Source organism: Ornithodoros turicata, chromosome 1 (assembly GCF_037126465.1).
Source record: "Ornithodoros turicata isolate Travis chromosome 1, ASM3712646v1, whole genome shotgun sequence".
NCBI lineage: Eukaryota > Metazoa > Arthropoda > Arachnida > Ixodida > Argasidae > Ornithodoros > Ornithodoros turicata.
The window spans coordinates 64,879,675-64,906,547 of NC_088201.1; the positions used below are offsets into that span (position 1 = coordinate 64,879,675).

Here is a 26,873-nt window from a genome sequence, read left to right on the forward strand (position 1 = left end):
ACTTTGGTCATGAGCGAGGCCACAGTGGTCGGTCTGTGGATTAATTTTGCCCAGGTTTCTGTGCGCTGAAATCTCAGCACACGGCACACTGTATTTCACGTCCCTCGCGGCAGACGGCGTGTCTAAGCAACTTGTACCCTGCCACCAAGCTGTTGACGTCCTCGTCCGAATCGAACCCGCGTCCTTGGAATGAGTAAGCGAATACGCATCATCTGATCCCACCAAGTTCGGTCATAATAAAAAAATAAAATAAAATAAATAAAATGACAGAGTGTGGTGCTCAGGAAGAGGGTCGCTACTCCAGCTCTCCGAATTGGAAGAGGAAAGAAAAGAAGTGAGAGAATGAGGGGAAAAGCGGGTGGAAACAAAGGGACCTCACAAATATCACATTAAGGGTCACAGTAAACCACCAACTTCATGTCTGCAAAAAAAGAAAAAGAAAAAACGAAAACCGGTAGAAAGGCCCTTAGGACAGTGGCCAGTTTCAAGAGTCTCTGAGAGTAACTTTCCGGTCAAGATCTAAGCAATTAGATCTCGAGTTAAGGAGCCTTTCCTCGGCTAAGACGGTTGTGTAGGAGGCTGCAAGCAACCTGGCGTAGACCATGCGACTGCAACGTTTCATTGACTCCTATGGAACGGAGCCAACTAAGCTGCAGGAGAGATTTAAATCAGACAATGTCACAGTGGGTTTTTGTTCGGGATCGTTTTCAAGCCGTTCTGCATCGTTTGTCTTGTGTGTTTGCCTCAATGCTACTTTTCTTCCTTTTTTTGCGTCACCAAAGCTCCGCACCGAACTGACGCTTGTTGTACGAGTAGTAAACACGCACAGTTTCCCCCAAGATGGTCGTTGTCGTATTGAATGGAAATTTTCCATACACTGACCGGTAAATTCATCTCGTAATCAAGCAATAAACGTGTTGAAAGATTTCTGATCAGGATATTTAATATGACCAAGTAAACTTGTGCAGTACAAGTTAGATACAATTCAATACAGTTTCAATATAATGTAGCACAACTAAATACACAAAATGCTTACACTACACAAGTCACACTCTACCAGCCAAACACGCTAGAACACGCGTAATATTCTCAAAGAAACCCACCAAAGAACGCCAATTCAAGGAGGCACGGCCGCGGCGGACACTAATGTACCGAGTCGGCCCCCTTCGAATTTCTATTCTCAACTTGAACTTTCCAGCATCTCCACGCAATTAAAAAAAGCACGGGGACATCTCGTGCATTCTACATCAGACAACAAGCGAAGTATTTTAACAGTCAGACTGGAACGATGGAAGAGAGTGGATTGATGCCTGTCTATACCTGTCGTGCATTATTGCGACACGGCTGATCTCATCAATAACCGTACCAAGTGACGTTTCACCGTTTCTGAACTACGCTCGCAAGGAGACGACATACTGGGGCACACCCGTTCGCCTTAACGTTTGTCTTCTTCCTCATTTATCGTACGGCGTTAACCCCCGATCCATCAGACAGCCATCACTTCCAATGGGTTTGTTTCTGCAGCTGTCTCCCCCATTGATGCACAGTAGCAGCAACCACCACGTAGCTCTTCTCTCGCGGAAAGCGAGAGCTCCCTCGCCCGTAACGTGGCCTTGGGTGGGTTCACTGGCCCTCCGCAGCATCACCACCGTACTGCAGCACCGTTGAATAAAAGTACACCTGAGAAGAAACAAAAAAGACTCTCAAGGCTGCCCTCCAGTTCCTTCTGCTTATGAGACGGAAAGAAAGAGAGAATGTCGTATCGGTGATGTTTAATTTTCCGCTGAGAAGCCTCGTGGCATATCACTGGTAATTGACTCTGAGCGGGGGATCAACCCCAAGAAAGAAGACAAAAAACACTCCAGTATGGATGAATCAACAATACGACGGCTAGGACCGTGAAGCGTTGCACCCAACGAACTCTGAACTGTACTCCGAAATATGCGTTCACTGTATAATGGACGTCAAAGGAGGATCATGAGGAATGTGGGATTGTACTACCAAATGAGGGAAAAATAACGAGGATGAAAATGGCAACATTTCCTCGAGTTTTGAGGGGACACGGGAAAGCACAGTGGTTTTGAGTCTGTCCGGTCCACTTCTGTCTCTGCCCTCGCGTGTTTCCAAAGCTGAAGGAAATGTTGCCGTTTTCGGGCAAGTGCAACACCCAGCTGTCATTTCCTACTTTGTTCGAATAAGAATGAATTCGCTAGACTTTGTTTTCACGTCGTTGTGAAACAATGGCCATTCGCGGTCCTCTCATGTCCATTGATGCTGACGTGCTTGAAACTTACAAGAAGCTGCTGGGCCACTGCATAGTATTACAGTGGGTACCTGGTCATGTCGGCATACCCGGCAATGAAGAGGCTGACTGGGCTGCCCTACGGGGTCATCAGATACTTGCAGCCCACTCTATCATCTTGCCCAAAAGGTGATCGTCAGGCCCTCGTCCGTGCTATCTCTGCAGACAAGACAAGATCACAGTGGCTGCATGACATTACACCCTTCTCTCCGCTCCACGCAGTGGATCCGTCTCTCTCACTGTCGCTTCCTCATCGCCTTCCGCGACACTACGCATCCCTTCTTCACCGCATGCGGCTGAATGTTGCATTTACACCAGTGATGAGGCAGCGTCTTGGCCGTGCGCCATCGGACCTTTGTGCATCATGCAATGTGCGCGCTGACCTCCACCACCTATTTATGGACTGCCCTGACTACCAGCGGGAGTGCGAGATCTTGCAGCACGGACTGCATGCAATCGATCACCGCCCATTTACCATAGGCAAGGTGCTGGGCCCATGGTCCAGTACCGTCCATATGCACCAAGGTCTCCATCACCTTTGGGATTTCCTGTCATCAACAGGCCTCTCCACCCTGCTTTGATTAACGGAATCTTAATGTCCATCATCATCTCTCATTAATTACAAATTATGGCACTGGGGCAGCGCCCAGCCTGCTGGCCGGCTTCAGCCCCATCGCATCGCATCGCATCTCATCTCATCTTTATGTGTGTGTGTGTCGTATGGTCAGCCAAACATTGGTCACAAACATCTCCTCTGTTCAGTCATCCACACTTCTACCACAACGGGCAGTTTGCTCTTCCCCAGAAGTATATTTAGTTTTAGTAACACAGCACGTTGATATTTGTGGTTAATGACGTCATGTACACAGTGCACCGCGCGTCAGAATAGACGACCCTCTGTTTACAAACATGTGACGTCACGAGAAGACCGGTTCGAGGTTATATTTTGCTGTGGTGGGCAAAACCAGGGTGAAACGCGTCGGCTGATAGGCTGATAAAGCTGATAGCGCCCAACACCACGCTTTGCGCGGCGGCGTTACGTAATCAATGACGTAGGGGCTCAGGTCGTCTATAATGGTCATTGTTGCTGACGTGGCTTACAAGACTTCGACACTCAAGCACACTGTGACTGCGAGCAACGACGTCACGGGAGCAGGAGCTTCGGTCGTTCTTATTGGTTCCCAGAATTACATGACTCCTCCCAATGCAGCTGTCTGTATTTAAGCCGGCAGCATCACTGATTTGTTGAAAATGGGAGGAGGCGCCTATCTGGGACACATTATCTTGTCCCAGATAGGCGCCTCCCCCCCCTGTTTTGAACAAATCAGGACACAGAATGATATTATTCGGAATGATGGTTGGCTAGGAGCATGCTATGTGGTGAAGTTCTGTTTTAACAGTGTACCAAGAGCATACGGAAGAATTCAAGTACACTCTAAAAACAGAGCTTCACCGCATAGCGCGCTGTGCGCCAACCATTGCCACGAATGACAGGGTTATCGCTTCGGATTTGAGGAGAGCAGGGGGCATACGCCTTTTTGTGGCAATTTGGGTATATGGTAATTGCCACAAAAAGGCGTACGCCTCCCTCTCTCCCCGAATCAAAAGCGGTAACCGTATCATTCGCGGCAATGATTGGCTCACTACCTGCTATGCCGTGAAGTGGTTAGCGTGCTGGCCATGTCACGTCGAGACTGGGAGGTACCCGGGTTCGAATCCCGGTGACGGCTGTGCTGTCTGGGGATTTTGCTGGGTTTCCCTCAGACGCTTTCAGACATATATCGGTACAGTTCCCTTAGAAGTCGGCCCAGGACGCACATTCCCCCAGGACGTTAGTCGTGACGTTGCCCACCTCTGTGAGGCCGACAACGGCGAGCCCTTTCACCACCACCATCTGTTTTTAGAGTGTACAACGAGAGTGAAAAGAGGACGTCAATAGAACAGTACACAGTAGAAACACAAAAAAAGTATAAATAATACTACACTCTTAGAAATGAACTTCACCGCATAGCACGCTCCTAGCCACCATCATCTCGAATGATATCGTTATCTGCCCTGATTTGTTGAAAACGGGAGGCGTACGCCTTTTTTGTGACACTTATGCTGTTCATAATGGTCACAAAACTTGAGTGCGGCCAACAACAGCAAGTTACCTCGACACCCCCCCCCCCCTCATTTCTCAGAGTGATAGTAAACGGTGAAAGGTCGAATATTTTCGAAGTCTAATACCCTAGTCAAACTGCAAACCTAAGGCCGTCAGCGGAACGGCGTTTACTTCACCTGTTGTCCAACCATCATTTCGAATGACATCGTTCTCTGCCGTGATTTGTTGGAAACAGGAGGCGTACGCCTTTTTTGTGCCAATTATGAACTGCATAATTGTCACAAAAAAGGTGTACGCCTCCCATTTTCAACACATGAGGGCACAGAACGATGTCATTCGAAATGATGGTTGGATTGCAGGTGAAGTAACCGCCGTTCCACTAACGGCCTTAGGTTTGCCGTCTGACTAGGGTATTAGTAAGCGCTGGGTGCAATTACCTTTGGCGTGCGGTACTTACTAGTGGTGGTTGACACGACAGTGGTACCTTCTGGAAGACAAGGCGGTGACCCCTGTAGCGCAACTTATAAGTTTCCATGTACGATCCACCCGAGTAGCATGCAGGTAGATCGCTCGGCAATAGCGCACCACCAAAAATCCATGTCTATGGCTACTGGGAGCCCCGCGGTTACTTGTATAAGCCAGACACCAAAGAGTAGATATAGAGCTTATGTAGAAGAACAATGAATCACGGAATAACGCAGAGTGACTGGACGAAGCTGCCTTAGGTGGATGAGCAATCCATAAGTACTGACGCGTACTTCGCGTAGTGTCCAGTCGTCATGGTGAGTGGTCATTGAGGCGCCCTTCTTTCTCTTGTCCCAAGGCATATGAAAATACGGAAAGCACCGCAATTGCCAGTTCCACGCAACCCATCCTGTGCTGCGGTGGCCATACTTGGTCCACCGCCGCGGCTGGAAAACGATTGCAGTATACTTACCGGGTTCCCGCGGCTTGACGAGCACTTAAGGTTAGAGTGCCCCCTTCCCGCAGTCGCCTACGTCAAATAATGTGGAGTAGTGCGTGGACGCACATATGTTGTTTTAACTATACTGTTCGGGCGATTACTCGGTTAAAGGCATGATGTATACTCGAAATACTGTGAGGAAAGTTAAATGACGCGGATGACAACAAGGGTGAAACATTTATGCGAAAGCCAGGAGACCACAAAGGGCGTTTACAGGAAAAGAAACAATTAGTTTTATTCGCACTACGTGCGGAGGAAATCAATCCAGGTTTCCGCAGGAATCTCTGCCTTTAACAGGACTAATGAGTGGTGAGATGAAGATGTACGTTTTAAGTGTGGGGTAATAATGTATATGCCGTACACAGTTCCCCCCGCCTATGGTCCGTAGAGGCGTGTTATTAATATGGCCCCAAGGCCGTGGTACACGCAGCGCCGCCAAGTAAGCGGAGCCAGCTCGCTTGTTAGACACAGTAGACTTCTTCCCGAGAAACGTCATCATGACGTTGGTAGACAGACTGAAATCGAAACAAATCGGATGGGGAGGGCTGGGTTCCACGAATGGCACTTGTACGCTGACTCTTATTGAAAGAAAAGTAGGACCGAAGGTTGCGCCCCCTTCAGGGACCATCGTAATCCCCTCAAGAACGTGGCTTTCGGGCGCGACCTTGTTCGCCCCTAGCTTCGAGTGAGGTAGCTTCTCTACCGAATTGGTGGCGCTGTCGAACACTATGACGTCATTTGTTTACAAACAGGGAAAGGTCTATTCACGGCAAATTTTCGGTAACAGAAACAAAAAAACGATAAAGTGTTGCAGCATGTCCACGGTCTATGTAAAAGAGTAGTGCATAACCATGGGCACGACGGAAGAAAACGGGATACCGGTAGGCTCTTAGTCCACATAAAAGTGACATAAAAATGGGGGACAAATGATAGTGGCCCCCCGCCCAGAAAAAAGTTGCTAGGGCAGCCCCGTACGCAACAGATCGGGCAAATCGAATTAAAATTGGCTCATACCACTAGTATAGGCATTGTCTCAATTCTTGAGGCATGATCCCTGGGGTTGATTGGGGCATGGCCTATGGTATCATCACGCAGTGTAGCGACCACATCATTCGCTCCGTCTAGAAGGCACTTCACTTTATTTTCAGAAATGTGGTGAAAAAAGCATATCGAAATCTTCCAGATAGCCTGCCCAGGGAGGTAGCCTGTCCTATAACGCAAATAAGACCTCCCCCTCCCCCAGCGGAGTAGGTTCATTTCTCATCGTCATGATGGAATCTTAGAGTACAAAGGCGACAGGCGAACCTTCACCAACGATGTGGTGAGGCCTGTCGCACATGCGCAATGGTCCCGTGACGTTCCATCAAGAGCTGTGATGCGAAGTGGGACCTGACCCTTGCTTCGCCATGCCCTCGTGTGCCTCGCCATTTTGCATCACTGATGCATAGGCTACGTCTCTGGGTTGCGTTCACCCCCATTTCAAGCATCTGATCGGCCGCTCCGGCTCCATGCTCTGCTCTCGCTCTGCTGTTTTGCCTGATACCAAGCATGTGCTTCTCGACTGCCTGCCTTCCTCGGAGGGTGCATCTGTCTATATATGCTGATGATATCTGTGTCTGGACGGTTGGCAAGTCCCACCCCGCAATTCAGCATCGGCTCCAGAGTTCACTTGACGCCATACATGCCTACTTCCTGAAAGCAGGGATGGATATCTCCACTGAGAAAAGCGCTACCCTTCCGTTTACCCGGAAAGAGATGCGCCGGTTCCAATTACACATCGGGGGATCCCCCCTAAGGCAGGTCAGGCACCACAGATTCCTCGGTGTTGTGTTGGACCGCAACCTGTCGTGGGCAAGACACATTGACTATTTCATTTCAAAGGCGCAACGTTGGGGAAATGTGATACGTCACTTTGCCGGCTTGCGCTGGGGATGTACTAAGCGGATCCTTCTTGCACTCCACAAAGCGCTTGTTCGGTGCTCAGTAGTATACAGCCTTCCTACGTTGCACGGACTATCACGTACGTCCGAACACAAGCTCCGCTATGTCTTGGCTCGCAGCTTGCGGACCTGTCTGGGCGTTCCGCGTTGCGCCGAGACGAGGATGGTTAGCCGAAGCGAGGGAACTCCCGATTGGCGTCCTCCGTCAGAGAGAAACTTTCCGCCACTATTTGGGATTGGGCACAGCAAAATCGCGCTTTGTGCGCAAGAAGTAACGGGCCACATACCTGCCTTCACTGTTGCCCCAACCGCTTGTTCAGTAGCACCATGGACATTGCCGAAACCATCCATCTCTACTCACATCCCGGGGGTCAAGGGCCCGAAGAGCAAATCCCTGCTCCAGTCCTCAAGCAGGCTACTCTGGAGTTGATGGACGCTGCATACGGAAACCAAACCGCCGTATATACGGACGGTTCTTCCATACTGGCGGCTCATCTGCTGCCTTTGTAATTCCAGAGGAGTCAATTTCACGTGGGTTCCGCCTATCACACCGCACCTCGGCCACCTCTGCGGAGTTGCATGCCATCCTGTTATCCCTCAAATCACTATTGGATCACCACCCCCGCCTCTGGGTGGTTTACGCAGATTCGCGGGCAGCGCTGCAGTGCATAGACAACATGGACATCCGCGGCTCCTTGGCTCCGGTGCTAATGAACATCTTGACAACGCTCAAGGTTTTAGAAGACAGGGACCACCGGCTGACCCTCCACTAGGTCCCTAGCCACATTGGAATAAGAGGCAATGAGGTAGCAGATGCCCACCATAGCCGCTCAGCAGTCTCCATCATACTTTCGAACGGGGATAGACGCTCCCTTTTGTCCGCGTTGACGTCGCCCTGGGCCCATCAGGAATGATATCATGATATCACCCGGTGGTCGCTTCTGTATGCTGTTGGCCCAACTTTATTATTTGAAATGCCAGGTGGTTTTTCTCGCCTCTTTACGTCTCTTGTGCGTCGTTTACGACTTAGCGTTGCATTCACCCCTGCACTCCGGTATAGGCTGGGCCACATCAACACGGCGCTGTGTACAACTTGTGGTTTCCCGGCAACAATCCGACGCATTATAGAAGACTGTAGCCAGTACGCATGCGAGCGACGGGCCTTTAAATGTCAACTTGAACTGCAGGATCAGAGGCCATTCAACATCTGCAAAGTTCTCGGCCCATGGAGTAACCCTGCACATCAGTGTCGTGCACTTCGCGCTTTTCTTTGCTTTCTGAGGGCCACCGGCCTCCTTCAAGAACTGTAGGAGTTTCTTTTGTTTTCCTTCCCTCTTCATCCTTTCATGTGAATCTTTTTGGAGTGGGGTAGGGTCCTGCACTCAACGCAGGGAAACATCCCACATCATTATAATCATCCATCTATCTATGTTGTTGTTGTTCTCGACTGCCATCTTTACAACTCCCAAAGAGCAGCTCTGCAGTGTCGCCTGCACCATGCATTCACATTGACAACCATCCTCGAACCTTGGTCTAACCCGATCGAACATCGTCAAGCTCCGAAATATTTCCTGATTTTTCTCCATGACACCGGTCTCCTCTATATCCTATGATGTGCCTGCTTACTTGTGTGCTGTGTGTGTGATTTTGTGTGGTGTGTTTTTGCATAGCCTTCTGTTGATGTTCTCGCCACCCCTAATGCTGTCTCACTGACTCCACTGACAGCAACCCCTTTTCAGCGTCGTTCATCGTCTCATCATACACCTCATGTGGCGAGTTTCCCCATTCATCATCATTAATTTGTTGTGTCGTTGTTGTTGTTAGAGTACAGGGTACCGAAGCGTTTCGGGGCCCCAAGGGCTACTCTAAACTCCAGCATAGTGTTAAAATGGTCACACGTCGAACATGGTGTGTGTTATTTTGGAAAATAAATTTCACAATGCATGTTCAGATTGGGCATGAGATGACTGGGTACACTGTGCATGATGGGCACACTGAGCACGGCTTCTTTAGAAGCGCAGCACCTGTCCTTCGTTGCAGGTTGAGTAGCGCTTGAGCTTTGGCTTACTTTTGATCTTTCACATTTGCCCTTCAACGGTGACGATGCCAATGCACCAACCACGACGAAGACGAAACGAGTCCGCGTGCTGTCTCTTGCAGAGTTGCTTGCATTGGTGTATATGTGTTGAATGTGGTCCGAATCCGGGCGCCGGATTTTCAGTGTCATATTTTCAGTGTCACGTGACCAAATGTGACCTCACTGCACAAGCCTCATTGCACGTATACTAAAACAACTCACTAAACTACTACTATACTAAAACAACTCACGGCATGCCCTCCTACTGTGACTCCGGAGCGGCAATATATTTTACAATGTCACGTGACCAAATGTGACTTCACTGCGCAAGCCTCATTATTTGTCGTAAAGAAACTTGGACCCAGATGCCCCGTGTATCCTATTTAGAAAAAAAGCCCCGAAATTTACGGAGGATGGCAGACAGAGTGGCGCGGTTGTAATAACGACAAATGCCCTTTCTATATCTCTACCAAACGGTCGAGGAGGAGGACGGGAAGCAACACGTCATTAAAAGGGCGGCTTTTCTCGGTAGTGGCTTCTGCCATCTTATTTGCAGAAAAAGAAAATTGAGCAAAACCATTAGAAAGCTGTCATTGCGCTGTCGTCCGCTAAATGCCGAGATAAATGGTTGCCTCCTACATGTGACTTTGCTTTCGTCTTATCGGTCTGCTGTCAAGTTGGAATTATCGCACGCCGAGATTAGCCACCGAGAGATGACAATTATTCGAGGAACATATATACGCAAAAGGTTGGATTTGCGAATGCTGCGACAATAATTAATTGTGGAAAGTTTTGTAGGCTGGGCATTTACTAAGCTCCCTCTTTTTGATAACGTTACTCCAGTAGCGTTCTGTAGCACATTTGGTGTCCTAGTTCTAACAGACCGTTTTTGGACCAACAAAAATTAATCTAGTACTCGCCGGGAGATGTATAGACATCTGTTCATTTGATGATTGCCCTACGAATGTTCCAAGGATGATCTACCATTTGATTATTTTTTAATATCTAATGGTCTAATCTGAGTGGAGTGCCATGAAATGAAATTTTCTTTTTCATATTAACGCTAGAGCAGAAGTTAGAATGTGCTAAGGAGGGAAAAGCTCTCGCGGCGCACCACGCAACTTTCGCAGCAGCCACACTTCACGGAATGCCACGTCACTGGACTGTGTGCCTCGAATAACGGGATAACATGTCGAAAAATAGCAGCCTGCTGGTGTTTAGTATTGTCCGGACAGGCGTTCACTTCCCAACGTTTACCGAAAGTGTCTGGGAAGAAACCTACCTTTTGTTAGTTATTTCTGCGTCGGTTTGTGGGAAGTACTCCAGCTGCTCAATTGGTGCAGAAGGCAGGTCAGCACCGTTTTAGGACGGACGCAAGAGAAACATCGCGCTTCGTGACTCTCTCCTCGTCTGGCACGTGTTGGGTTTCTCATCGAATGCTAGCAACCTGACGTTATCAAATCAACGAACATTGTCTGGAGATACCGAATGGCTGTCGATACTTTGCAAACAATTAAGTGAAAATTCCGACGAAGTGTCGAACTGATATAAGATATATGGTAAATTTCGACCTCATGGCGAAGTGCGTAGACATGACTGAGTGAACAGCAGGTACGCACAACGTGATAGACCCCAACTCAACTTGACTGTCTCCCCTCCAGGATGATAGAGTCCTTAGAACCCGCGCAATCCACCGTCTACACGTTATCGTTCCTCTACCAAAAGCTGCCCAAAAACAACGTATGAGTCACTAGTGCGCCTAATTTCTAGACTTGTGGTATGTGCAAGAGAACGGGGAGCACCACTGGTATCACGACAACACACAGTTCGCCGTAGAGAGGGTTCTAGAGGACTCGCTAAGTCCGCAAAGACAACCCGCGCTTTAGAACCTAATACGGCTCCTGAAAACGAAAGGGGCAGGGGGATATGTTTATTGTCATCTCCAACTCTCATCTGACAGCCGTCATCTCCTTCACTAGAAAGCAGCATCCATGTCATTATACTTACTCCCTCGACTGTGTTCATATTAGACGTGAATCGTCCATTAAAGACTTGGGCCCTTCATCTTGACAGCTCTTTAACTTTTCACACGCATGTAACTCAGCTGTGCACCTCTGCGATGCGTAAACTTGGCATCATCTCGCGGATCACTAAAAACTTTCGGGATCCATCTTGTTTCTTTCGCTTATTCTTCTCCTCTGTACTCCCTCTTCTTGAATTTGCATCAGTGGCCTGGAACTGCCTAAATATCACTCAGACCGCTAAAATACTAAACGTTCAGCGACACTTCATCTCTGTTTTTCATCTTCGTCATCTTGGTTGCAGCACATACTACAACTACTACAATATTCTGAACAAACTTGCTATCCCCACATTGTCTCATCTCAGAACAGTTCGTGACTGTCATTTCTTATATAAGCATACATTCTGTCATTGACTGTCCCGAATTACTATCGAGCATGAACTTCCAAGTGCCCTCACGTTCTCTGAGGTCTCATCTTGTTTTTTATCCTCACTCTTTTGCAAAGCATCATCCAATCAACCGTTTACAACTAATATTGAACTCCGCGTCTACACCGCGTAATCTAACTCCGCGTCACAACATTATGACATTGACATTTTCGCTCCTTCTCATGAGTTTCTTACAAGTATTAGTGCCATTGTTTCTGTTCAACTTCGTGTTTCTCTGTTAACCTTGTTGCCTTATTGTATACTTGAATGCCTTTGTTTTTCAAATATAACTTTTGTGGTGCACCAATAAGAAGACCCTAGTGGTTGTTTTGGGGCACCTGAACAAAAAATAAAGTTATTAAAGTTATTGTGGTATGAAAGGAAATGTTAACCAGACCACGGACAAAAGAGGGGAAAAAGTACAGTGGCTGTGGTCATCTTTGAAGACAAACATGGCGCAGAAAATCTCCAGAAAGTAATTAGTATTTTGTCTTGATAACAAGCTTTCCGAGCCGCACCAGTGCAAACTTATGTCTCCGTTTTGTTCTTTCTATTTCTCTATCCGCGCAATGATACTTCTAAATTAAGTCACACTTGTACAGATTGCCATGTACTGGCATGGAAGTAGTGGAATTGAGTTATAGTTTCCAGTACATAGCACCAGTAGAATGGGGTATAGCCCCAGTAGAATTATTGCGACACATCGTACCTGCTTGCTGCTCATCATAGGTGAGTCTTTGGCGGGTCTTTGAATAAGTCAAAGGCCCGGTCTTATTGCGCCGCGAGTCACAATGCCTCCCACGTTACCCGTAGGTCATACGTAATTCACCCTACACGCATGACCTAAGTCATGCACTCTCATCAAGTTACCTGCCCCAACAGAGCTCGTGTCCTGGACGCATAAGGCGAAGTTAAATTACTCGATGCCGTCGGAAAGGTTATCAGAGAGCAGAGAAAAGGCGGAAAGGTTATCGGACACCTGCCGCGGCACTCCGTCCCCGACCTGCTCTACTCATGATGTCGCGTGCGCCTCGCTTGCAGAACTGGACAACATGACCAAGAGCCTCAGTAATACCCAGAGCGTTCCAGTATATGGAGCGGGTTTCGTGATATCGCTATTGGAACGTTACCCCGTATAGTTACGTTGAAGATACGATTGTCATAAAGCATGACCTAGAGCAGTCTTACTTGCAGTCTTACTTGCAGTCTTAATGAGGGCTCGTCAATGACTCTGACACTCAGCACATCCTTGGACGTTTCGATATGAAGTGTCTAACATTCGATGCGTTTGCTACACCTGGAACCCCTCAACCTGTGACCACGAGATAGACAGTTCAGAATCATCATCCGGGAGTTCGCAGTAGCGGAACGACGTCGACATAATGGCAATACATACATGCATGTTCTGAATATCTTCTTTAGATTTATTTGGGTTCAACATCAGTGCAGAAAATGCCATTCATGATACCAGACAAAAAGCACTTTATTGGATTGGAAAATGTCTACGATCCCTTCGTAGCGAACAAGGCAACACTTTCTAGGACATAGCATCGTTTACTCGACAAAGGTTCCAAAACGATATGGACAGATCTACACGTGCAAGCTTTCGAATTATGGATGAAAAAGGCATTGAGTTCTGAACCTCTGCCTGTGCCACTACAACCCGTCAAAGGACCTGGTACAATGCGATGCATCACCCCATGGAGTAGGTGCAACCTTGTCACATGTCGGCAACACAAGGCAAGAGGAAACTATCGCTTTAACCTCTCCCTAATATTTTTTTCGCCAACACACACACCCACTATCGCTTCTGCTTCACAAGCACTTCAAGCAAGTGAGCGGTACTGTGTGCAGATTGGCATAAAAGTGTTCCCAATCATTTTTCTCACACTGCACAGGGCACAAGCCGTCACTCGGAAAAGTGCACCCACATCGGCAGGAGCCCAAAGTACTCTCACCGCATATACATCGCTGGACACTGACGTTGGAGCGAACAGTTTGTGGCGGCCCGTGGACGACGACGACATGGCCTTGCCGCCACGCGCTACTGCGCTGGCTCGCCAGTTCTATCGGCAACGTCCTAGTGATTCCACGAGATGAGAACTTGAGAACCACCAAGGGGGAGGGGGGAGGGGGGCACGTCCGGCCCTCCGGGACATTCCATCATCGCGTAGAGGAAGAGCATCTCCTCTACCAGCCAACATGGTCAACGCGACCCCCCCTCCCCCCAATCCCTGGGAAGTATTTTTGAAGAACTCAAACAAGTGGCGGTTCACTTCTGCGGAGTCACAGTATTCGGAGTTTCGGCATCTAGCTTGTTGGAGTCGTCACGCCGCAGGAATGATGCCAAGCCATACTAGATACTTCGATCATATACATCTTACGATTTTTGGCAGTTTGCCGATGGGGCTCTTCTTGTGCATCCAAGCTTGGCCTTCGTACTGCTTTGGTAGGATTGTAATGACTTGAGCCTGCATAAGGGAAGGCGTGCTCACAGTGCCTGCATTATGAGAGGACGACATGATTATCAGTGTTTCGTGGCTTAGAGTCAGCTTGAGACGTCAGTACGGAGCAGAAAAGGCTTTAAGTAAGTGGTGTGACGTGAGCGCCAGTTTGGGATGGCGCTAGGGGGTCAAGTCAGACGCCTCAAGGCCAGGTATGTGAACCAAGTCCGGGACTGCGTGCACGGAGCCAGGGTACACGGAGCCAAGGACTGCTGTCGTAGAAGAATTCCGGGGCAGCGCACCGGGAATCGGGAGCGGCTGTCGATGAGACATTGCACGAGCCCAGGCGTCAGGAAGAAGCCCCTGTGAAAAGTCTGCAATGTGGTAGTGGTGATGATGGAACTGCTTGCCGTAGTCGGCCACGCTTAAACTAGCCGCAAGGATCGATGCCGTTTCGTCGTGAGCCATCCAGGCCACAATCTCTGTCGAACCCCACCAGCCTCTTCCTTCTCGCGCTTCGGTTCGGCACCCGTGCCTCTTTTTCTCTCTCACTCTCCTTGACGATGACACTAACTCTACACGTCAGAAGACATTCTCGCTGATCCAGACACTCGCTTTGGGGGGGGAGGGGGTTCTTTGTCGAAGCGCGTAATTGGGGAGGGGGAAATAATGTTTAACCCAATGTTTTGGGTCGATCGAGCGTACTGCTGGGGTTCTGGAACGTCTGCGGCAGTGCAGGAGCCATAGCGTGCAGGAACTGTCCAGGCAAGGTCCCTTAAACCAGTTCGGCAGAGGAGCAGTATAGGTCGGTTTCGAGGACTGAACGAATGCAAAGGGGTACAACAGGAATAACTTCTTTCCAACGATTGGTATCGTGTGGGTGCGGACAGAAGTCTTCAGCTGGCGATGGAATCGCTCTAACTAAGCAGTTGGCTAAAGAGTGGCAAGCCGTCGTGCGGATCCGCGTCGTGCCAAGAAGAAAATTAATCAGATCGGAAAAGAGTCGAGATTCGAACTGATGACCGCGATCCATTGTGATGATGGACGGCACGCCGAAACGCGGAATCCATCCAGTGACGAGAGCTTGGGCAACGGTGGACGCAGTGATGTTTGCTGTCGGGATCGTTTCAGGCCAGCGTGTGAATCTGTCGACGGACGTAAGGAGGTAGGTGGACGCGTTGAATGGGGGTAATGGACCCACGAGGTAAATGTGGACGTGGTCGAAAAGACGGGACGGAAGCGGGATGCCGGACACAGGGGTGATGGTATGCCGATGAACTTTGCTTCTCTGGCAGTGTATGCATGACCAGGTCCAGGTAAGAATATCGGTGTTCACCTTGGGCCAGACAAACCTTGTGGTGATGAGCTTTTCACTAATCCCAACGCCAGGGTGGGAAAGCCCGTGGAGAGCGTCGAAAACTTGGCGATGGACGCTGAATGGGACGTATGGTCGAGGAGAACCTGTGGAGACACCGCGGGGGGGGGGGGGGAGAGAAACTTGACTCGGTATACGGGACGGAATGATTTTACAAGCGCGACGAAGATGACGAGCGCAATTCCGCTAGCTCATTGCCTTGCTTTTGTTGGACCATGGCGGCGGAATCAATCTTCAAAAGGCCAGGCACTTGTAATGCCGTAATGTGAACTCGCGATAGCGCGTCGGCGATGACATTGTCTTTGTCGTGGATGTGGTGGATATCCGTCGTGAGCTCTTCGATGAACGCGAGTTGACTGAGTTCGCGAGGTGTATGTCCGGCACTGTTACTTGAACGTGTGAAGGTCAGCGGCTTGTGGTCAGTAAGCATGAAAAACGTGCGACCTTCAATAAAGCACTGGAAGTGTTCGATGGTAAAGTACATGGGAAGAAGTTCCCGCCCGAATGTGCTATAGTGAGCTCCTGGTGGAGATAGCAGTTTTGAGAAGACCTCGAGCGGTGCCTACTGGCCGTCAACGTGCTGCTGGAGAACCGCGCCAACTGTGATGTTCGAAGCATCTACCATGATGCTAGTGAGAAAATCTGGCTTCGGGTGTACAAGAATCTTTGCGCGGGACAGCCTGTTCTTGACCTCCGTGAAAGCAGCGGCGGCTGAGAGCGTGAACTTCGTCGGAGACATAAAAGCTCGTTGAGAGGTTGCCAAACTTCAGCACATCCGGGGATAAAACGACGGTAAAAATTTACGAGACATAGAAATTCCCGGAGCTGTCGAATGTTTCTTGGGCAAGGGAAGTTCTGGATGCTTGGAATCAACCTTGTTCTTGAGTGGCCGGATGCCGTGTTTGTCGACATGATGCCCCAGGAAGTGGAGCTTTTCGAAACTCGCACTTCGCGGCGTTGATGACAACGCCGTGTTGCATCAAGGCATTCACAGAGAAGGCGGAGGTGGTGTTCTTGTTCCGTTTCTGAAGAGCATGCGACGAGGATGTCGTCCAGATATGTAAAGCAGAAGTCTAGTCCTCTGAGCACCTGGTCTACGATGCGCTGAAAGGATTGGGCTGCATTACGTAGACCGAAGGGCATATGGATGAACTCGTATAGACCAAACGGTGTGATAATCACCGTTTTCGGAATATCATCGGGAGCAATCGGGATTTGATGGTATGCCCGAACTAGGTATATCTTCGAGAAGCTCCTGACCCCGTGAAGGTTGGCCTGCGAAGTCCCGGAGACTGGGCAGCGGATAGCGGTAGGGAGTGGTGGCCTTGTTCAGCGCACGGTAGGCACCGCATGAGCGCCAATCACCAGTCTTCTTCGGGACAAGATGGGGCGGGTCTGCTTCATTCGAAAGCGCTATACAGGCGCGGTAGCGACGTGGCGATAATGTCCGAAGAACGAGTCACCAAATATTGAGGGGCATCCGGTCCGCACAACGACTCTCGTCGTCGTCGCTACACTACCATCGAGAAAGAGGCGTAAGCCTTAGTAGGGGCCATCCGTGAATTTCATTGGTATTTGTTTGGACATACTTTCATGGTACAAACAGGCCACCAACCATTGGAACACGTACAGAAAAGTAAGTGTCTACACTTCCGATGTTTTGCGATATAACCTGTCTCTACAAGAGTATTTTCAAGATACAATATATTAAGGGATCCGAGAATGTCGATCGGTCCTGATTTTATGGATTGGATTGGATTGGAGTTAAAAATAATAAAGAAATTGTATGGGGTGGCGACTCCAGCTCACATGTAACGCGAACAAGCGGTTAATAGCATTGGCCACTAGGGGTTGGTGCAGACGATGATGCGTATGGCATCATAAAGAATGAACAACTAAAAAAAGATTATGAAATGAGTAAAGTAGCTCATGGGCATGCAAGATATCTTTGGGACACCACTAACGGTCTCCTGTTTTGTCCTGACGCTATGCGCCAAAACCCTTTTCAGCTTCAATGTCGCGGAAATATTTTACCACAACGCTGAACGCCTGATGCCTGACTGGGGTGGGTGAGTGCCATGGCACGAGAACTTTAAAAACACTAAAAGGTCACTAAGCAAATCAGCAAGAAAAAGTATTTTTACAACGAAAGCGATTTCGATATTCGAAGTTTCTCGAAGACTTCATCCTTTAGGCATCTTATGTTCGGCCGAGTGTATGTAGAGCGCGAATTTTCATGCAGATGCATGTGTTTTTTTTTTTTTTTTTTTTTAAGTGGTTTTGTATCTAGACGATGAAAAACACTTTTGGTCTTGGTTTGCGACCAATCAGAAGGGTTCTATGGTGCATAGATATAAATGCATGTTTTGCACGTTGTGGCATATTTCGAATGAAAGTGCGTGAAAAGTGCATATTTTGCCCTATTTTCAGGTGCGAGAGCTTACTTCTTTTCTTTCATGGATAGCTTTGTTCGTTTCGGGACGGCACTGGGTCGTCTTTCGTAAAAATTCTGGTCGGAATCGAGTATTTTGCATGTTTCCGTGGGGTGAGGTGCGGTGTTCCGCCCGTGCCCTCGCTGCTCCATCCTCGGTGCTGCCGTGCATGGCCGATGGGTCGTACTTCACCTTCGCCACATTACGGTTACGAAGACGGGCGGCGTTCGCATTTTAATCGGTATAATGCAGTGCCGAACGCAAAGCCATGACGAAACAAGCCTTAGCATAGGCAACACGAAAAACACATAAGTGTATGTTCGTGTTTTCCATGTTGCCCATGCATTGGCTTGTTTCGTCATGGGCTCCGTCCACCAGCTAGCCTGAGTTTACGCTATTTGATCAATCACGAACGCAAATCCTCCAACTCCATGATTGATATCTCTGGCGCAAGTATTCTTTGTTGTGTGCTGCAGACCGAAGGCGGCTTTATTTAGAGGGTTATCCCTCATAAAATACGCGCCTTTTTTTTAATAGGCCTTTGGTGCATTGCTTTCGTACCAAGAACAATTGAAAATATTGTATATACTATTGAGGATTTTTACTACATATTTCTAATATTTTCAGTTCGTAATTGTACAGCCAACTGAAGGATGGGACAGGCACATCACGTTTGAAGTTTCACGTCCCACTTGTCTATCACTTGCCCACATCGCGTTTCATCAGGTTGCATGCATATTTAGGGAGTTTTTAGTGCACATTTATCCGCACTCTAGCCATGAGTATTGTTTCCACGTTAGACGACACGGTAAAGAGAAAATAAATCACCGGCAGATCTGATTATGAACTATACTGTTCTGCAGAGGATATTAGCTAGCGGAGAGGAGGACCATGAAGAGAAGCGCAGATCTCGAGCGAGAGGCAATGCATTCATTTAGAATTCCAACCGTCGCAGCAAGCGGGTGCCTGCTGCAGTGCTGCATGCCGAAGGCAGTTACATCTGCACGATAAGACAGGCGGATGGCGAGCTACAAAGAGCTCATTTAGTACTATGAGGTCTTTAATTACTTCATAAGATGCGCTGACGCCAGGCAACCGCAACAAGGACCAATTTACGACGACGATTTCGAACGATGATTGGTTGCCACTATACCGGCACCGATCGAGGAGTCACTGGACAAGCCTACGGACGCAGCTTCCAGGTGCTGTCAGAGCTTGGCCTGCTGTGCTCCATCGAAGAGAGTACGAAAAAGACAAGAGCTTTGTAGAGTAGTGACTTCTTAGGGGCGAAGAAGTGTGATGCGTGGGTTTAAGCGTGGGCGCTTAACAGTGCGTGTGAGGTACGATTCGTAATTCAATCTACCGGTCACACATATCGTTGCGCGACTTGCGTAATAATTTAAGTAAACCCGGGCTGACCTCGGTTACTTCACGTATTTACCAATAGCTACCTGGTGCTTGCGTGCCGTAGTACAAAAACGCAGCGAGTAACTTTGCAATCCCGTATGGTGAATACACCATGCATTGAGTGCAGTTTGTTGGTACACCGAGCACGATTTTATACTCGATTTCAAATAATTTCGCAGGCAATTAGCACACTCTGACTTGCTAGTATGGTACAATCTTTGACCCCTGCACGAAGTAGGGGCACACCCCTGATGGTGTTCACAGAGCAGCAACGTCCTCGCCATATTCCTCCGGCAGGGCAACACAAGCCAAAAATTGCCGCCTGTGCTTCCTTCTATCTCTTCTTTTTCTCATCACCCAGAATTGGCCATCAATCATGGTGGTTGAAAGGGCTGATGAAACGCAGGTGTACTAGAAACACAATCGCTGCATGTTTATTTTGCATTGCGAGTTAGCTTGGTGTATTGGCAAGTTAATTATCCCTCTTTGTGTTTCGCAAGTATGTATGCATAGAGCAGCCTCAGCTGCCTCTCATCAAATCACACGTGTACGCTGTTATTTAGAGTCTGCAGGGCCCTGTGTCAGACGTTCTAATGAAACTGTGTGGCCGTTCAACCACCTACACATGGTTTTATGTTTTCTAACGTTGCGAATGAAAACGTTCATGTCGAGGCTGGTATTATCCAGACGGCAGCAAATGGCACGCAAGGGCAATTATAATGGATGGTAGCGCACGTTAAAACCCTCAGGTGGGTAAAATTAATCCACAGACCGACCATTGTGACGTTGTTCATGCTCATTGTTGTCTCGCGACATAAAGCCGCCAATTATCATTATTTCATTGACAGCAGTGTTTTATGCAGTGACGCATTTGTTCTTAATTTACTAATGCTATAGTTCTGTGGTATCTTCCGTGCATGTGCCGAGAGAGTAAGGGACATCGGGGAGAGTTGACCCACTCGCACAGAACTCATTTTTAACACCCTGTTTGCTTCCTATAAAACTGTTAAGTAGGCCACTAAGATGCGCCATGCGAAGTAATTCACACCACAGAGTCATAATTATCGCAGAAATTGAATTTAAAGTACGCCGCAAAAAGGACCGTGCGGAGCGGCGATGGAGAACATCACCAGCCTGTGATCGGCCTGGGACCTCGCGCTGACGCGACAAGGATCACGCTTACTGATTGGTCCAGAGAAATGTTGTCTGCTACTCGGCTGTTCGGGGTTCTGAAAAAGCGTTGCTCCTGGCTCGGTCATGATCCTGCCGCTCCTTCTATCCCCAATCCTCCAGGAGAACTGGCAAAACTGGTTTACAGCGGCAAAGGGACAAGGCCCTGACCCCCACTGACCGGAGAACCAGAAGGAGTTCTCCTTCCAACGTCATCGGTGACGTGGCATCATACCTCCTCATCCTCGTTATACCAGGAGTAGCGAGTTAAGGGTGAACGCGCGGAGCCATGGTTATGTGAGTTTTTTTTCTGCGAAACAAATTGCACACATCAAAACCTTTCGCGCTATTCAGTAAAATGACGCACACACTTTCATCAGACATCTTAATCTGAAAATTTTTTGGGTGGCTCTCCGTACTCCTTTAAAGGAAACGAAGCCGAGCAGCTGAGCCGTTTTCCCGCTGTTTGTTAGTGGAACGAGCAACCACGAACTGAAGAAAGTTTCATTGTCACGGAAAGCATGACAATGTGCACACAGCACGAGACTTGTTTCACTCACGAGTAAGTAAGATCTTCTGTTCTTGCAATTTTCAAATTTTGCACGACCCACACTAAAGCTCTAAAGATGCACGGGTTCGCAATGTTTATTCAACTTTCGGGAATCTTTTCACGGATTTTCGGCGCAATACGCTCTACAGTTAAGTCCACTGCAGAGGTAAAGTGTAGTTAGTAGTGTAAATAGTTTCTTCTCAGCTCACTTAGTATGTTTTTCATATGCACTTCCAATTGTATTTCATTCGGCACACTTCTGCGATAAAGATTACGAGAAAATGCACCTGAGACAACCTGCCCCGTTACTGAGGCGCATACGTCACACTTGACGACCTCCGCGCAAATGTCATTTATAAACTGTTTTTGAAAGCCAACTTTAGTTTAATATGTGCGTTGTGTAGCCAAAAGATCGCACTAACCTACGTTGGTTTCATCAGCCTAACGAACCTATTTTCGTCACTGCAAAGTCAGAAGTAAAAACTGTGACAACTCTCCCCGGTCTCCCCTGCACCAGGGATACTTCTGAGTATATGGCTATGTCACGACCATGCATTGCTCTCAGTGCACACTAAGAGCTACTTTCTTGTTGGCCTGAGTATTCACCGTATGAACCCATCAACCTGCGAATTCAACAACTGCATTATTGTATAAAAGTTCCTCGTTGCTCGTTCTTTTACTTCGCATTAAACATATCCCCCCCCCCCCCAATCCCTCGTTGCTTGACACGCCATGGGATTTTAATTTGGGTGACAAACACAACAAATTTATTTCATATTGTGAACACAACACCGAGTTGCATATTGTCAACACCGACTTGCATATTGTGCGTATCGTTTTGCATGTCCGAGTAACTTGAGCAAAACCGCGCGCCTGCGGACCTCTCTATCCAGGAATATAAACAGAGCGATGCCCGCGAGCCGCACTCACTGCTTTTACTTCGCAACCCCGATGATCCCCAGACCGTGTGCTTAATAATTCAGCTCTTGACAGGTCACGTGGGAGACACGTGCCGTGGTTCCGGTGGACCGTTGTGCTACTGCAGCAACACTTTCCGAATACGCTGATGTATTGCCCTACGTGTGTACTACTCCTTGAACCTGGATCTGGGGATTCAAATAATGCGGAGGGTTGCCTAGTACATCTGAAGCTCAGGGTAGGACACGTACCTGTCATATAAAAGTCGTCCATACAGAACCACAGATGGTTCGGAATCCCGCCCGTTTTTGCCATCCTGGGATGCCGGAGCTCCTAAATGTGGATCCCGGGACCCCAGGACGGGATCGGGATTTTTGTGCGACTGTCCCCGTGATGTCGTATAGGACAGTATCCGCTTGCGCATCCACGCTATCGCAAACAGCAATACAGTGCGCGTTTCCTGCTTATTGATGCGTTTTGCTCTTCTCTCTTCTTATTCCTCCAGAGGAACTATTCTGGAGTAGCTGGAGTAACTAGTCTGGAGTACCCGAGTCGAGTATTCCCGGAAAGGCCGTCTCAATTTTTTCTTTCCACTTTCAAATCAACGTACGTATTTGAAATTGGAAATAAAAAAATTGAGACGCGCCTGAGCAACTCGAGCCCCTTACCACCAGGTTGCTGGCGGTCCTCGATTCTAGTACGTCGACCGGGATCGAACCCGCAACCTTCGGGTCGAAAAGCTGGCGCCAAGCCCTTTTTCGTACAGCAAATGGTCTTCATCTCAAATAGAAACGCAGAATACATTTTGCATTACGCTAGTATTTACTCACCCCTTTTCGAATTTGATTTCACAGCGTCCGTATGGATTCCGGATGAATTCAGATTGAATATCAATAACATTAAAGGGAATGGCCGCATCCAGAAACCCATGTATGAAACAGTGTTCGACATCGGCCCAAAACCTACTTGGCTAATCTTTTTGTCCGAAAAGTCGCACAGAAACAACAAACGCGATATTTACGAACGGTTTGGCCGCTGATCACGGGCGCGGCCATCTTTAAAGGAGTGCAGAGGGCCAGACAAAATATTTTCAGATTATTTTTTTTTTGATTGCGTGTTAGCGCCGCGAAGCAACGCTGGCTATGAGCGGCGTAGAGATGTGGACAGACGGAGAGAGGACAGCAGGAGGGTGTGGGGGATAGGGGGATTAGTGTGCGTCCTGGGCCGACTTCAGGGGGAACTGTGCCGACATTCGTCTGGGAAGTTTTAGGAAAACCCAGGGAAAACCTCAGACAGCACAGCCGGCGGTAGGATTCGAACCCACCACCTCCCAGTCTACAGCACGACCTTGGTTACCACCAATGAGCGGACGCCTTAGCCCACTCGGCCATGCCGCTGGCGTTTTCAGATTAAGACGTCTGATGAGAGTGTGCGTGTCATTTTACCGAATAGCGCGAAAGGTTTTGATGTGTGCAATTTGTTTCCCAGAAAAAAAAATTCACATAAACATGGCTCCGCGCGTTCATCTTTAACTCGTCACTCCGGGTATAACGAGGAGGAGAAGGTATGATGGCACGTCACCGAAGACGTTACAGGGGGAACTCGTTCTGGTTTGCCGGTCAGTGGGGGTCAGCGCCCTGTCCCTTTGCTGCCGTAAACCAGTTTTGCCAGTTCTCCTGGAGAATTGGGGATAGAAGGAGCGGCCGAATCACGACCGAGCCAGGAGCAAGGCTTTTTCAGAACCCCGAGCAGCCGAGTAGCAGACGACAGCGGCGTAACAGACAGCATTTCTCTAGACCAATCAGCGAGCGTACACCCCGTAGCGTCAGCGCGAGGTACCAGGCAGCTCACAGGCTGGTACTGCTCTCCACCGCCGCTGCGCACGGTCGCTTTTCGCGGCGTACTTTAAATTCAATTTCTGCGATAATTATGACTCTGTGGTGTGAATTACTTCACATAGTGCATCTTACTGGCCTACTTAATAGCTTTATAGGAAGAAAACAGGTTGTTAAAAATGACTTATGGGCTACTTTAAGGTCACGTGTGCGTTGACGTTTGCTGTGACGTGTGACCAGGACCTGTCCAGGATGCATTGCGTTCGACTAGCGCGCTTTCGTCTATGGAGCAACACATTGCATGCCTCCCCTGTGACTGCCAGCAGTTGTACACTCTCAGAAAAAAGGGTGGAGCAGTTACACCGTTTAGGGGGTAATAGTTGTCGCATATGTTGTGCCTAAAAGGTTGCAAAGTTCTACCTGCTACCTATGAATTATAGGGTTACCGTTTCTGATTCGGTGAGCGAGGGGGGCGTACGCCTTTTTGTAGCAATTTGGATATATGACAATTGTTTTTACCACCTTTTTACACCCTTTATCAGACGCTGCGTTGACCTAGGTGATAACTATAGAAGTTACCACCTTTTCACGCCCTTTTTTCTTATGTAGATACCACTAAATTCGGCATCGGCCGACAATCTACCCGGCTAATATCTTTCGTCCGAAAAGTGTTCATGTAGCACAGAAGACATTTTTAACACCCTGTTTTTTTATTATACAAAACGGTAGTAGGCCAGTAAAAGGCACTATGAGAAATAATTCTTCCCACAGGGCCATAATTATAGCAGAAATTGAATTTAAAGTACGCCGCAAAAAGCGACCGTGCGCAATGGGCCCAAGCAGCACAACATATTGGTCCAATCTTGGTCCAATATTGGGCCTAGATGTTGTGCTGCTTGGGGTGGTGGAGAGCAGAACCAGCCTGTGACCTTGCGTTGACGCAACAGGGTCCGGGCTTCCTGATTGGTTCAGTGTATCGTCTGCTACTCAGGTGTTCAGGGCTCTGAAGAAGCATTGCCCACAGGGAAACGCCCGCGCAACAATGAAATCCTCCATGCCCATGGTCACCTTTTCAATTCCTAATCCCCCCCCCCCCCCCCCGAGGGAGCCCAGGTTTACCGACTATAAAAGAAGAAAGCCCTCACGCACAAAAAGAAAAAGACAGGCGCTGACCTCGACTGACTGCGCAGAACTTATGACGTCATAAGTCGTCCCCCTCCTCCTTGTGGCACCCCGGGTGGTGAGTCGAGAGTGAACGAGCGCTACTGGGTTTGTGTACGTTTTTTTCTGGTAAAAAAACTACATGCATCGAAACCTTTTGTGCTGTTCGGCAAATTTGCGCATATACTACTCATCAGATGTCTTAAACTGAAAATATTTTGGATGACCCTCTGTACTCCTTTAAGACACTGGTTCCCAAACTGTGGGTCGCGACCCTCAGTTGCTTCATTGACCCGTTGGCTGCTTCATTCCGCTAAACTTGACGTGCTCGTTTTCCTAAGTTCATCACTTTCTATCTATATTCGGCGTACTATGTGGGTATCTCATACGTATTTGTTAAACAAATAAGCAGTGAACATTTTGCTACTACATCACTTGCTTGTGTGCTGTCGTTCATTCGTCACTTTATTATCACGAAACTCGACAGACCAGAGCATGGAATGGCGGGTGGTTTCGTTTTTGCCATTTCCGGTTCCCGTTGGTTCGCAGAGCAGCATGAAGATGACGGTTTACTGTGTGTATTCATCTTTGGATTATTGTTGTCTTCGGAAATACATGCCTACATTTGTTACGATGGGTAACGATGATTTCGCTCGCAAAGCATACAAACGCCACTCAACACTTAATAGGCGGTAAGCATGTTCATCTGTGTTGGTGGAAAGCAAAGAGTTGGCGGTGTCGCAGGTAATCTCATAGATAAAATATGATTCACGTTTGATATGGCAACGTTCACCTTGTGATTCCGATAGCACTACTCAACTGTGCACGTATGCCGAAGGTTCGTACGTACTCAACGCAATTACACGGTTTAGGGCCAGTTCTCACTTGGCGACGCCCGACGCGGCGTCGTGAGCGGGCGGCGGAAATAGACGCGCATTTCCGGAGTCGGGAGAGGAGAGACGGCGAGCCAAAAAAAAACGTAAAAAAACTGCCATGCCGAACTTGTTTCACGACGTCGGCGAGAGCTGTCGAGAACGACAGCTGGCGACCAATTAGGTGACACAGAAAGGCCACGCCCCCTGATTTTTCGTCTGCTTTGGACGACGCAAGGCCACTGTGGTGGGAACATGAAAATTGTGCGCGCTGACGAGGCGGCGGAAATGCGCCTCTACTTCCGCCGCCCGCTCACGACGCCGCGTCGGGCGTCGCCAAGTGAGAACTGGCCATTACCTCGCCTCCTACGCTGGACGTCGTTCCCTCCATCGGCTCGTTTCCCCGTTTGTTATCCCACGTGACTGCACAGGGTTGGCAACAAACGGAGCAACTCCGCTGTAGTTAGGGGGCAGAAATTCGTCCACTAACCCTGTCCATGACCAACGGATGGCTGCGCCCGGGCGGTCACGCTCGGGGATAGGAGAATCCCATTGACGGCGCGCCAAGTACGTTCTCTAGAGTCTTCCTATATTAACTATGCCCGTAACTCTATGAGACGCCCGCACGGCCGTGGCATTCCTTTTCTCATGAGACGCCCGCACGGCCGTGGCATTCCTTTTCTCAAGGTCGCGCCCTCATTGGTTCTGAGGGAGTGACGTTTTCTCGTCTTTCCAGAGAGGGAATTCCGGAATACTCTCAACATCCGGTGTCTGCTCTTGTCATGTATCCCGTCGAATAGCAGTCAAACTACGCCACTTTTTTGCGTGGGATTTTCTATATCGTGGCCAGTGGTCCACGTGGCATAAGATG

The 26,873-nt window shown here is 48.6% G+C and overlaps 1 long non-coding RNA gene across 1 annotated transcript in view; it reads right to left on the reverse strand.

The window, feature by feature from the left end:
- Positions 1 to 1,042: 1,042 nt before the first annotated feature.
- LOC135399829 (uncharacterized) overlaps positions 1,043 to 26,873 on the reverse strand; it is a 103,407-nt gene continuing 77,576 nt past the window's right edge. The window contains exon 3 of the long non-coding RNA XR_010424424.1: positions 1,043 to 1,680. This is a non-coding gene — a long non-coding RNA (uncharacterized LOC135399829). The remainder of the gene's footprint in view (positions 1,681 to 26,873) is intronic.